The 14,560-nt window shown below is 49.6% G+C and overlaps 1 pseudogene; it reads right to left on the minus strand.

The window, feature by feature from the left end:
• Nucleotides 1–6,050: 6,050 nt before the first annotated feature.
• LOC136327440 (small nucleolar RNA SNORA57) lies at nt 6,051–6,190 on the minus strand (annotated as a pseudogene).
• Nucleotides 6,191–14,560: the final 8,370 nt, after the last annotated feature.

Consider the following 14,560-nt stretch of genomic DNA (forward strand, 5'->3'; position numbering starts at 1 on the left):
TCTCACAAAAGTACGTAGAGGGAAAAATTGTGAGTAAAGCCATTGCTATATTTTTCAGGGTGCTAAAAGTGTCTGGTAATCGGTTATAGGCACTCCAAATTTTCTGTTTGTAGTGGCACTCCTCTTGATTCTCCAAGTGGCACCTTTCCAGATTCTCAAGCTTTGACCTCAGGTCGACAAACACCTGAGCCCAGACGCTGTCTTGAAATTCTGCAAGTTGCATCTTATGTAAATTAAGATGGCTGCCGCTATCTCTAATGGCGGGAAATGGCACCCATAGCACAGGCCCTCGCCTCTCCCAGCCTCCCCCTCACTTATCTCAGTAATGATGGTCAATTAGAAATCCACGACACCCCAGAACAGTAGATTGGATGATGGTTGCTGTGGTTATGTGGTTGCTGTAGTTATGTGGTTGCTGGTAATGGAGATCACAGGGCCCCCAGAGATGCATCCCCCCAGCATTCCGCTGCTTCCTGTTCCACTGGCCGGAAGTGAGGTCAAAGATCCCTTAACGGCCTAACCGGAAGTCCCAGAACTAGACGCTCTGTGCCAGAGTTCTGTTGTTTTGGCCTACAGACCTCCGGCACAGAGTGTCCACACTGCAGCAAATGTTTTATCCTCGGCATGCAGCCCCATACTTCTCTGGTATGCAGCCACATGTGGCCGCGTGTCATTGAAAATGGCTAGGTGTGTCGATGCTGACACGTGTGTCATAGGTTGCCATCACGGCCCCAAGCCCAATCGTTCTGAGGTCAGACCATGGCATCCCCATAAAGGGCCTTGCAGAGTGGCCTAGGAGCCACCTAAGAACTTGGCTTGGGAACCAGATAGACTTGGGTTTGGTCCTGGATCTGCCTTGAAAGAGCTAGATAGAGCCTGGTGCATAGGGGCGATGCTATCAACGTAACCCATTATTATCATTATTGTTGAAGTTATAGTTGTTATTACCATTGCTGCCAACCATGGCTGCCCAGGAGTCCTCGGGGGCTCAGGTGGGCCGACGATAAAAGACACTTTCTATTAAGGTGTCTTTCAATCACTGTTCTCCCCTGGATGACTACACAGTGACTGGCCTTCTGTCCAGAGACACTGGAACAGGGACCTGGGCCTCTGAGCAGCACCTACAACGAAATGTGTGAGTTCTATGGGGAGCTCTTCTGTCTTTTTTTATGGGCGCAGACACGTGTTGAGACGAGTCATGAGCCGGCTCATTAGCGATGGCTCTGACGACTGAGATCCCGGTGCTTCACCATCCAAACTGGGAGTCACATTCGGAATGCATCCAGCTTCCTCCCCTTCAGCCACCTGGAGATGCAATCACTCACTGTCTGTGAGATCCTATCTTCCCATTCAAAGCCACAGGCCTTCCCCCAGCGCTCTGTCCCTGCGGCAGGAGGTGACTCACAGCCTTGGATTTTGTAGGGCTGCTGTCCTTACTGGTTAAATGGCCACACGCACACACACACACACACACACACACCTACATGTATATGCACACACATGCATGCGCACACACATGTACATGCAACACATACAGGTACACATGTGCATAGGGAGGGCTGTGAATGGGGATTTCCCCAGGTGAGAATGGACAGGGAGCAGCTCAGCCATCGGCTGCAGGGGGCAATGTGTCAAGCATGGCTGTCACTCCACAAGTAACAGGCCATCAGTGAGTGAAGGAGCCTCATGTTTGGAGTGGCATCTTTGAACAACCCCTCCCGCTGGTGGCGGACAGAGTGGGAGGAAAGTGTGGAGGGCCGGGATCATCTGAAGGCTGAGGCAGGTGGCTGGGGGACCCTGAGAATGTGGAGATGATGAATGCAATTAAGATCAGTCTTAGAGTAGGATGGACAAGATTTGTTAATGTGTCAGAGGACAGAGGAAAGTGTCTGGCTGACTGGAGCCACCAGGCAGGCAGAAGGGTGATCGGGAGAGTTGTGGGGACAGGGGACAGGGGACAGGCTGGGGCAGTGTGATATGTGTGATGCTGCAAGGACATACTTGCTGGTTTGGGTCCCATGACCCCTCCCTCATTTGGGCCATCCCCCTTGAACTCCCTTTTAAGAATTGCCTCTCCACAGTGTGCAGTTGGGTAGGATGTGGGAGCATGTAAACCAGGCCTCAGCCACCAGGTCTGTACCTCCTAGGATCTGAGTGCTGGGGACAGACGCACCCAGAGCACGCTGCCCTCTAGAAATGGATGTCCAGGAAGTTCTGTAACCGGAGCCTCCCACCCACTTCGGGCAACGGGGGCTGATTTTGTTCTTTGCTACCCAAGGAGCCCAGTGCTGGTGCCTCTGAAATGTCTACCCCAGGACGTGCATGACACATGTGTCCTGAGTTCCAAGGACCATGTCAGGTTAGAGAAGCAGATCCAGGTGAGTGAATGCACAGAATGTGTGACATCACTCCAAGAAATGATGGAACTTAAACGGGACACTTCCTATTTTTTATGCTCACCTGTAAGTGGCCCAGAAGTGTACTCTGCACTGTGCATCCATCCCTGTCCCCAGGGCCTGGGATCTACAGGAAGAATGACCCCAACCAGAGCATTTTAGCCCAAGTGTTCAGTCACCTCTGTTTGCTTCTTGCACTCCTGAACTCAGTGCCCATGCCCCGATGCGCTTCATGAACTCGCTTGACTGTCTGATGAACGCACACCTGGCATTTAATTTACCTTTTACACCACTCCACCCAACCATGGTGGGGCAAGGAATTAGACTGCTCTATAAACCGCCCTAGCACGGGAACAAGAAGCCAGCCAGCCAACTCGGCGTGTGCTGCCTCCGAAGCAGTAGTGTCTGGGCAGAAGGTCATCGTTGCACAGACCGAGCACAGAGCACAAAGGAAGCACGGCTCAGAGTCACGGCTGGTTCACGGTCAGATCATGAGTGGAAACATAGTGGGCTAGAACCATGTCAGGTGGTTGGACACTCTGAGCCACATGGCCTCCTTGTGAGGCCTCTGGATTGTGAAGTCTGGAAGCCCAAGTCCCAGCCCCTCTGCCGCTCATAGCCAGTGCAAGTGGGGGTTCCTGCTCCAGACTGAGCTCTAGAGCCTGGGGGCTGCCAGGGCACAGCAGGGTTGTGGTGAGGCCTCGTGGGGCTCAGGGAGCCTCGCATCCAAAGCAGGTAGGCTGTCCTTCCCAGGAATCTCCAGCTTAACAATCAGGCCTCAGCGGGATTGTTGTAGATGTGGTCAGGCTGGAGCAGGTGAAGACACAGACACAGGGAGGAGCCCAGAGGTGACAGAGGCAGAGGTTGGGGTGATGCTGACACAAGCCAGAGAACACCAAGGATGCTGGCAGCTCTAGGAGCTGGAAGAGGCAGGAAGGATCCTCTCCAGAGCCCGAGGGGCAGGGAACACGGCATCTCTAACTTCTGGCTTCCTGAACTTCTGTTCTTTTAAGCCCTTCAGTTTGTGTTCACTTATTCTGGCTGCCCCAGGAAGCAACTACACCTGTCATCTCAGGTCTTGTCCCTGCCTACCTGGCCAGCACCTCTCTCCCACCCTATAGGTAGCACCCCAGCACCCTGTGCGGGAACGAAGATGCTGAGCTTTCTGAGAGCACATGCCGACACATATATATCTGATTGAGAGACAACCATCAGTCATGCCTCTTGTCACGGCCAGTGATCCTGACTTCAACTCTGCATCTTTGAACCAGCTAACAGCTGAGTGGAGGTGTCTCCAGTGGAAAAATTTTCTACAGGTTCTGCCCAGCTGTTGGCCTTGGCTCAGAGCCAAAACACACAGCAGAGTTTTCCTGCCTCCTGTGTTCAGTTGTGATCGGAGGGCAGGGCTTCTGTTTGGTAAATGTGCTGGGAGCAGTCGAGGTCCTGGAAAGGGGGCATTTGCTCAGCTGGGCTGGCTGGTCAGGAGGTGCTGGAGCCCCTCTCCCACTCTTCCCTGTGCAGCAGGCCAGGGCCTGGACTTGGAGACTGTTGCCTACTCTTTCTCTGACCTAGAGCACCCCTTCAGACTGTGCCCTAACATTCCGTCTTTCACTGAGTCCCACACAGAGTTCCTGGGCCTCCATTTCACAAGTGTTCATCTGCCATCCTGGGACATTAACTCTTCCTCACTGGGGTCAGAGGAGAAACCCCAGCTGTGTCCCCTCCAGGACCAGGGATCCCACACTGGGCTGTGCGCAGGACAGCAGAGAGAGTGAAGCCCCTGCTTGTTCCTCCCTTGTCCCTTCCCTGTCCCTGTCATCCCCACTGCTCCAAGGTGGTCGGTCCCCTGGAGCCCTTCTCTTCAAGAGCTGCCGCTCTGTCCCGATGGTGTCCTAGTCATCTCCTGGAGCAGCTCCCGGATGTCTGTTTCTGGGGTTGGGGTCTCGAGACCCCAGGACCATCTCCCAATGCTGCCCAGCTGAGCCAGGAGTGGGCAAGGGAGGCCTGGTCAGCAGGGAGTGTCCCAGCTATGCATAGAGAGGAGGCTTAGGGGATAGGACCTGGGGGGAGGTGGGGAGATGGAGAGAAATTGGAGGGATGGGTGGGAGAGGGCAGGCCCAGTGGCCTGAGTCCCAGGAGTCTGCAGAGCTGTGTGGCCACTGTCCATGCTCTGACTAGATTCCTCCCCACTTCACCGAGTCTGGGGAAGTACAAGATTAAATGTGTGTCCCAAAGGCCTAGACCATGCTTACACCTGACGTCACGTGAGACAACAAATCCACATGGAGAGAGGCTCCATGTAGCAGGCAAAGGGAAAAAAGCTGCGCTCTGCTTAGGGGAGGGACAAAGGGTGGACCACATTCTGCTTTGGGAACTTCAGGAGGAAAAGTATGAGTGTCCAGGAGTTGCAGTGACATTTCAATGTAGCCACTACACTTCGTATGGATGGAATCAGCCCGTTCCTTTTTTTTTTATTTTTTTATTTTTATTTATTCATTTTAGAGAAGAGAGAGAGAGAGAAAGAAAGGGGGGAGGAGCAGGAAGCATCAACTTCCATATATGCTTTGACCGGGCAGGCCCAGGGTTTTGAACCGGCAACCTCAGCATTCCAGGTCGACACTTTATCCACTGTGCCACCACAGGTCAGGCTCAGCCTGTTCCTTTTTACACTCTCCAGGACCCTGGCCAGGGCTGGGCAAAGACCCTCCCACAGTGAGTCCAGGTCACCTGCTTGGTACTACTAACTCAGGGAGGCAGGGTTGCAGTCACCACTGGTGTTCCCATTGTAAGACCAGGAAAGGGAAGCTCAGCAAACTGAAGGGACTTGCCCTCCCTCTCACCCGTGGGTGGTGTCCCCAGTCCAGAGGCTTGGCCTCAGGCAAAAAGCCACAGTGACATGCAAGGAGGCCAGCTCTAAACAAATGGGTGCTATCCCTTTGAAGAGATAGATGTCCTGTGCCCTGCAGGGGAGGCGGAGGTGGGGAGCCTGGGCTGCAGGGAGAGGGACACATGGGGGTCCTGGTCTGGTTCAGAACTCCTGGGCCAGCTCTCCTCCGCCGCACAGGGAAGGAGCTGGGCCTTCCACACCCAGGTGGGCCTCTCCTCTCCCAGATGCCGGTAGAAAGGGGATATGGCAGCATGTCCTGCCCGGGAGCTTGAGCTGTTTGCAAGCGTGGCCTCCATGCTTATGTTGACTCATCGTCAGCTACATAGTCAGCTAAGTGGAGATGGCGGAGAGGAGAGAGTGTCTCTATACTGATGATATGTGTATAGCATATTGTGTGCACATGACTCTTGCTGCCATACTTCGAGATGCTAAGGGCCTGCCTCTGACAGCAGGGCTACAGATCATTTTCATTTCCTTCTCTTTGTCATCAGTCTGTGATGAGGTTTCTACAGTGGCCCTATTTTTTATTTGCGTAATAAGAAAAATAAAATTATTCTTAAAAGCACATGAATGTCTAAATGAGGTAATTTATTTGCAGGCTGTAACAGACTAGGACCATCCTAGACTACTGCAAAGGCTTCCCAGCTGATAGCACCCCACAAATCTGTCAGCAGGGAATAAAGCTGTCAATGCTCAATGGCTTTTCTGTCATTATTTTTAACAAATTACACAAATAAGACATGAGCACATTCTTATTTTATTTCCCCCCATGTCTCATCCTTTGAGGATAGAACCAGCAGGCTGGAAACCATCAGCCCCAAAGCCATGATGCCAAAGGCTGGAGCCCTTTCCCTTTGCCTCTGCACATTACAGGGACCAGGACCGCACACCTAACCCCTGCCAGAGGATGGGTGAACACATTCCTATGGAACCACATGGAAGTGTGTGTGTCACTGGCATGGATAAGACCTGGGCTCCAAACTCACGGTGCTTCCAGAACTCTAAGAAAAATGCAATTATTTCCACCACAACATATTGCTTATATTCAACTTAATGTACGCAACGTGTAAGAAATGAGCTTCCCATGGGGTCTGCTGTGCTCACTCTCCCACATCCTTCACCGGGAATATCACCCAGTGAAGACCAAGAGTCATAGTGTGGCCAATTTTACTCCTGACACCAAGAAAAGGACTCATACCATGACCTGCTTTTATGTATTTACTTTTGTCTTAAATAAATAATGACTTAAACCCTCTCTTCTACGATGATGGCTCTTATGGGCTGAATTATGTCCCCAAACTTTGTATGTTGAAGTCCTAACCCCCAGTACCTCAGAGTGTGACTGTATTTGGAGATAGGATCTTCAGAGAGATGATTAAGGTCAAATGGAGTCTTTAGGGTGGGCCCTAATTCACCATGACTGACATCCTTATAAAAAGAAGATATTAGGATACAGACACATGGAGGGACACCACATAGGGTCCAGAGAAGATGGCCATTTGCCAAAGGCACTGTTTTACCTGTGATCTGAGCCCTACTTGCCACCTTGGCATCTGGTGGCATGCGGCCTCCCCAGTGGCCTCATGGCCTCTGGATCTCTCTGTGTTCCTCTGGCTGTCTTCTGCTTCTCTCACTTTCCTCTCCACAAGGGGCTCATTTCTTTCTAGAACCCTCCAGCTCTTCCTGTCTCAAGGCTTTCCACTCTGCTCCCACTGCCTGAGAAGCCCATGGCAGCTCTGACCCCCATCATCAGAGAGGCTCCCTGACGAGCGGAGGGCTGACTCTCTCCTGCCATCCTCTCCACATCTGATCTCACTCCCTGCCGGGCTTGCCTGTCACAGCGCCGCACTTGGGTGCCCCTGTCTCAGCTCCCACCATCGCCAGAGAGCAGTCCAGGGTCTAACTCGTAGCTGGAAAGCGCCCTATTCATGTTTATTGAGTTCATGAATGACACGGGATTTCGGAAGTCAGCAGCAGCTCCACTGGAAGGCACCACAGTGCAGCAACTTGAACTCTCATTGAGGCCTCTGTTTCTTTGGGGAAACCCATGGGGCCTTGCGATAGGAAGGCCTTGGTTATCTTTCAAGTCCTTTGACCTAAGTATTGCATGTAGCATCCAAGCATGCACATCACCTGTTTACTGAGTTCCTCATGGACATGAGGGGCTGAGGAACCAAGGCTTAAGGGACAAGAAGCTCGCTGCCTGCACCAGCATGGCTGGTGAAGCTGGCGGTGAAGGTGTGGGGAGTTGAGGGGGAGATTGAAGCACATCCACTGATGGGAACAGCACAAGGGTATATCTCCCCAGCATAGAGGGAGAGCCCAGGGGGGACCTGCACGTCCGGTAGAAGGAGGAGCGGCAGTATTTCTCTGCATGCGGTCAGGGCGGTCCTGGTCTCCAGCTAGAACCCTCAGGGGTTCCTGTGCACCAAACTTTGAGAACCACTCTCCAGAGCAGTCCTTTAGCAGATAGTATAAATGGGTCTTAGTGGGGAAAAGTGGCAGGACTGATGAGGGACGGGGCTCCCTAGGATGGAGAACCTTGGAGAGTAGGAGGGGATGGACAAATCCAAATGGCTGAGATGGCAGTGGACTGGAAAAGGGACATGACCTCATCCACAGTGCAAGGGGCGGCAAGGAAGTGGGCAGGTGTGTGGACCCGGCAGGGATTAGCAGGCACTGCAATCCGTGGATTCCCACTTCCTATTGAAAGTGAGGTCATTCAGCCTTTGGGAGAAGAGAGAGCAGAAAGCCACCCGGGAGGGTACAGGAGCCTCTGATCATGGTGTCCCACAGTCAGCGTGTGGGCATGTAGCAGGCAGGATTGGGAGGTCTGCAGACGAGTCCAGGAAAAGGGCCGACGGTGGGATGGAGTTGAGGTAACAACAGCAAGACTGTGCATTCACCCTGAGCCCCACCACCCCTGAGGCAGGCTCCATTATGATCTATTATCTCACTGCTCAGGCAAAGTAAGTCAGCCAACCCCCTACAGGCAAGAAGATGGTGCCACAGGAACTCTTAATGCAGGATTAAGAAAGTCCACAAATGCCCCCAAACTGTATTTCTACTGAAGCTGAGAGATTGTCCATTACCTAATTGAACAGCAACAGATGGTCACATAATATTTTAGGTTGAACACAGAGATGCCTTGGTGATAGCATTCGAACATCCTCTGTCCTTGGAAGATGTGATTTTAAAAATGTCTTCAGATAACAAGGATAGGACACCAACACAGAGGCCAAAAACTCTGATTTGGGGCTAGTCTGGGACCAGCCACCGGGAATCCCACACTTCTTCTCTCCATGTGGGTCCTTCAGTAGGCATGCCAAGCCCAAGTACCCTCTCCAACTCCCAAGTTCCCTGTGGCAGGAACGATGTGGCCCCTGCTCTTGAGGCCCCTTCCTATGCAGGCATCCAAGATGCGCCCTCACCAGTGAAGATGTGCGTTCTGCCTGACTTGCTGGCTGGAGTGTGGACCACCCAGGGTCCCCCGCAGACTCACCCCATCCCACCCTCTGTAAGGGCAGACCAAAGCGTCTCCGACACGCTCTAGGGTAAGGAGCAGCCGTGTCTGGTCCATCTCCCCAAAGCCTAGCCTCCTCATGGCATCCCCAAGGTACAGGGACCAGGAGCAGGATGGGCGGCTGGCCTGCAGGGGTCCCGGTTGCAGGGCAGAGGTGCGCGGCCCTCTTCCTGGACTCTGGGTGATTCACATCAAACGCCGGGCGCCTTTGTTCCCGCCGGCTGTGAGTGCGCACGTAGGGCTTTGTTGCTCCTCGGCAGCCGGCCCTGTGGTGCCCGGGGGCCCTGCTAATTACAGCTCTGCCCGCGCCCGCCCCCCCCGCGCCTTTGAAGTGGGTGCCGCTGCCCGCCGGCCTCGCACCCAGGTAATTGCAGCTTCCCTCCAGGCCGGCTGCCGGTTGCTAAGGTTCCCTGGGTCTTTTCAGCAGGTTGTTGGGGGAAATTACAATGCAGCTTGGAGCAGAAGGTAAAACCTATGCTTTCATCGGGGTTAGATTAATGTAGGTTAAGCTGTAAAGAATTTTAAGAACATGCTTTGTGTGGTAAGGATAGGTTTTGCCTGGAGGTGGGACTGGTGCCCCACACAAGCTGAAAATGACAGGCTTGGTGAGCCAGGGACAGGAAGCAACCTGGTGGCCTTAGTGCAAGGCTAAGCCAGTGCCATTTGTCCCCGCAGAGCAATGCGCCTGGCCCCCATGTCCTCCCTTCAGAGCAAGGGAGTCCCATGAACAGCACTGAGCAGAAAGCCCCCTGTACTTGGCCACCTTTGTGGGTGCTCCCTTTTTATACCCGCCTAATAAAACCAACTGCAGTGATTAAACTAATGCAGTTTTTTGGTATTTGAAATAAGCTAAAAACCAGTTATGGGAGAGAATGAGGGAAATATGTCCTTCTACCCCCACCCCCATTGGTTTCTCTACTAGAAAACATCATGGGTAGGTCCTTAGAGATGACTACTTCAGCAGTAAATGTGCTTCCAGACATAATTAGTTGGGTTTTGAGACAGAAGGTTTTGGTGTTCAGAAGAGTAGTAAAGAGAAATTCAGTGTGCTTTCCTCTGGGCATGCTCCTGGCCGTAAATTGCGTCCTTCTTTGAGAAACAGAGTTTCCTTCAGCCCATCCCACATTCGCTACCCAAACATGAACTAGATACCTGCTGTGAGCAAACCCAGCTGAGTCCAGAGCTTTCAGAGAAAAACCACCAAGGCCCCTTTTTGAATCTCAAATATGACCTGTGGTGGCACAGTGAATAAAGTGTTGACCTGAAACACTGAGGTTGCAGGTTTGAAACCCTGAGCTTGCCTGGTCAAGGCACATATAGGAGTTGATGCTTCCTGCTCTTCCCCCTCTTCTCTCTGTCTCTGTCTCTCTCTCTTTCTCTCTCCCTCTCTCCCCTCTCTAAAATGAATAAACAAAATATTTTTAAATATATGACATAATTTACTGAGGCCTGGGACAGGACTCGCCTAGGTGGCATCCTTACTTAAGATCTCTGAGACATATATGGGATCTATTATAGGACAGAATGGTGTAGAAAGCAGTAAACAAATCCTCAGGCACACCATCACCTACTCAGGGAAAGGGGCTTATTGAAAAGAGATCCCACTGTTGGATCCCACGCAGATTTGTCACATTGAAATTTCCAGAACAGTGGTTTCCAGACTTAAATTTTAATCTAGGAGAATCTTTCCCCCCTAAAGTAGCATTAAACGGGACTCCAATTTATAGGAAAAATGAAAGCAAACTGCTCTGTATACATAGGAGCCAGCATTCAGGAATTTTACTTTCCCAGCTCAACTTTCTTCACCTCCCCTTCCCCTCCCCAACTCTCCCATCCCCACCCTGGGCTGTGTCTTGGAAGATAATTTAAGACAAGCTGCCTTTGTTATAGTAGTCAGGGTTCTACCGGAAATAGAACCAATAGGAGAAATTGACATATATAGATACAGCTATTTCATCTATCTATCTTTGTATCTATCTATCTATCTATCTATCATCTAATTCTATCATCTACCTATGTATTGGGAGAAATATTTGAAGGGATTGGCTCCTATGATTGTGGAGGCTAGCAACTCCATAAAGCCCCAAATCTGTAGGGCAGGCTGGTAGGCTGGAGACCCAGGGAAGAGCTGGTATTGCAGCTCAAGTCTAAATGCAGATTCCCTCTCTCCTTGAACTTGTCTTTTTCTAAGGGCTTTCAACTGATTGGATGAAGTGCACTCATATTAAAGGCAAAGAAGAAGAGACCCTGGGACTGACTCCACTTTGTAACCATTTTAGTTGTAGGTCAGCATTGGGATCAGCTCTCTGTTCCTACATGTTTGTTCTCTGTAAAGTCCCTCTTCTGCAGCTGAAGGATACAAAGAGGTTTCAGGTCATTGTCATAATTTTACAAACCCAACAACATTTTCTTTGTTTTGCCACTCCTGATGCTGCAATAGGATTTCTTGTCAACCATGGACTCTTGGCAATGTTAGCTCTCCCCTAACACTGTTGACTCATTTTCCTCTTTTCTTGTGGTTTGTGTAAAGCTCAGTTTCTGTCCATCTTTATCTCTTATTGCCATGTTTTCTACAGAGAGCAAGTCAATTTCTACAACTTTGAGTGCTTCGCCCAGATTTTATAATGTTATTTATTTATTTATTTATTTTACAGAGACAGAGAGAGAGTTAGAGAGAGGGATAGACAGGGACAGACAGACAGGAATGGAGAGAGACGAGAAGCATCAATCATTAGTTTTTCATTGCGCATTGCAACACCTTAGTTGTTCATTGATTGCTCTCTCATTCGTGCCTTGACTGCGGGCCTTCAGCAGAACGAGTAACCCCTTGCTGGAGCCAGCGACCTTGGGTTCAAGCTGGTGGGCTTTTCCTCAAACCAGATGAGCCCGTGCTCAAGCTGGTGACCTTGGAGTCTCGAACCCGGGTCCTCTGCATCCCAGTCCGATGCTCTATCCACTGCGCCACCGCCTGGTCAGGCTTCGCCCAGATTTTAAAAGTATCAACACTGGACAGTAGACAAAGATGCATTGTTTTTGTAAGGATACATAAGAAAAAGATCATAACCAAAGTAACAAAACACATTCAACAAACTTCTAGAAATATAGGAACTTTTGGATAAAGAGGAATGTCCTATACCAACCAGGAAAAAAAATAATTAAGGAGCATATAATGATCACAAACATATATGCACGTAACAACATGGCATCCAAATTTATGGTGCAACAATGGACAGAATTATAGGGAGAAATGGAACAAAACAGAGAGCTCAGAAACACACACACTCACATACTATATAAGAATATAATATATAATATTTATAGGATATTTATAGGAATGACGTTACAGAAAAAGTGGAGAACCCAAGATTGTAATAAACAGAGGGATACACATGTTCCTGAGCGAGAAGATGTCATATCATAAAAATGCTCATTGTTCTGAAGTTAATCTACAATCTCATGACATTCCAGTAGGTATTCCTATAGTGTTTTTTGATTGTTTGTTTGATTTCCATTTGGGAAGTAAAGATGAAAACTGGAGAGAATATATGTAAGAATTGCTAATATGTTTGTGAAAAGGGAAAGGTAATGTGTATATACATTATCTGTAGGCATGAACAGTTATCTAGATAATATGCTGGCAAAGGAAAGAGACCAAAGGATTTTAAAACAGAGGTTAATGGACTGGATCCAAGTGTATATAAGAACCTAATCCATCATAAATGTGACATTTCAAGGTGTGGGGAAGGAGAGGTATTTAATAAATGGTGCATAACAGCTTCTGGAATCAGAGTTCCACTCATTGCATTGCCAATATTCATGCTCACACTCCAAATGGAATAGAGCTAAACATAAACATAAAACACAACAGCAGAGAAATTTAAAAATTGTATTTTAAGGCCCATAAGTCTTAAGGAAAATGTTACTGACTAAATAAAAGCTTAAAATACCTGGCAAAAGACAAAAGAATCAAAAAATATTCTTTTTTTTTTAAAAAAAGCAATTAAACCAAAGCATAGAAAGAAAGAGAGAAAGAGAGAGAGAGAGAGAGAGAGAGGAAGGAAGGAAGGAAGGAAGGAAGGAAGGAAGGAAGGAAGGAAGGGAGAGAGAGAGACCATAGGGAGGGAATATTTACAGTAATTTTTCAGGGGACAAAGGGTTAATTGCCTGCAGATCCAAATAACTCTGGTGATAAGAAAAACAAACTCTCACTCCCTTATTTGATAATCTTAGGAGACCTCTCTTATTGAATCACTTTCTAAGTGGAATTCTAACCTACCTCTCCTAGAGACACTGGGCCTCACAGGCACTCCTCCCAGGTGCCAGTGACTGATGGCTGGGTGCCAGGCGGAGCCTGCTTGGGCGCGGGCTCAGGAGCAGTGAGACCAGGGAGGTGGCCATTGCTCATGGTCCAAGCCTGCCAACAATTCTTGTCTCTCTAGACCAGCAGTTCTCACAGGTTGAGAACTGCTGCTCTAGACCCATGGTCACATGTCAAGTGCTGTCTTTCCCCCCGCCCCTAGTCTTTCAGTATTCCAGTATTGTTTTTGTAACATGGAGTTATCATTTCAAATTCCACTTTTACTTGTCACTATACCTCATTTTCTTAGAGAAAGCTTCATTCCCTGGTTGGGATATGTTGAACAGTCACTGAAGAGACGGGGACACACGGAGGGCCACCTTCAGCCACATGGTGATGCTCTCAGAGTTATTGTTGCAAGGTAAGTAAGCCCCTGGGCGACTTCCTGTGATGCATGTTCACCCCACTTGAGTAAATAACCATGTCTCAGCGGAGTCAGTGTAGCCCTCCTCTCTACTGGTGAGTGGGCAGAGGTGAGTGACAAAGGTCTGCAGCAGAGCCAAACAGGATGTGTTGGGGGGAAATTCTTGGAAGATTTTCTATGTTCTCATTTGAAGGCAGTTGGCAAACCAGGATAAACTGATCTGTGGCCTGGCTCCTGAGGCTGGTTGGGGCTGTGTCAGGCTGACAACAGAAACTCTAGCCAACCTGCTTCCTGGGACTGACATCTGAGGATAGAAGGTCTGGGCAGGCTCTGAATAGTCATGGAAGCAGCTCTGGGCTGTGACGCTGTGGCAGGGCCATGCTTTGCTCTTTTACCTGCACTGGTCTAGTGGGTTCCTCGGACACATTTCCATGACCTTAGCGTGTGTGATATGGGGAAGGTGATTTCAGCATGGAGGAAAGGGGGCAGAAATTGAAGCAGGTTCTTTGTTGTCAGGGCCTCAGAACATTCATTGCGTGGGTGTGCTGGTTTGTTCCCAGTGAGGGGACCTGGAGGAATCTCATACTTGAGACTCCTGTTCTCGCTGAACATCGTAGAGCCCATATGCTGGAGACATGTCTGCAAAAATGCTGCTTTATGCAAATTACACCCAGCACTTAATTTGCTGGCTCTTCCTGCCACGTAGGTCTCCACCAGGCACCTTTCACAGGTAGGGAATCGACATTCAGATCATTTCAGTGACTTGTCCAGGGACATCCAGCATCCCGTCTAGAGAGAGCAATTCTGAGCCTCATTCTGCATTCAGGCACGTAGTTCTGTATTTTTAAATATGAACAAGATCCCACTAATTACCCCATTTGTCATCAAGAGCATTACTAGCATTACTGGGTCGGATGTAATAGAAGGAAACCTTTCCTGGGAGGGTTCAAGGCAATATAATTTTGATTCTTCAAATCTGACACATGCTCTCACTTTAATCAACCAGTTAAAGGTCAGTGAGAGGCTTGGGATC

Source organism: Saccopteryx bilineata, chromosome 2 (assembly GCF_036850765.1).
Source record: "Saccopteryx bilineata isolate mSacBil1 chromosome 2, mSacBil1_pri_phased_curated, whole genome shotgun sequence".
Taxonomy (NCBI): domain Eukaryota; kingdom Metazoa; phylum Chordata; class Mammalia; order Chiroptera; family Emballonuridae; genus Saccopteryx; species Saccopteryx bilineata.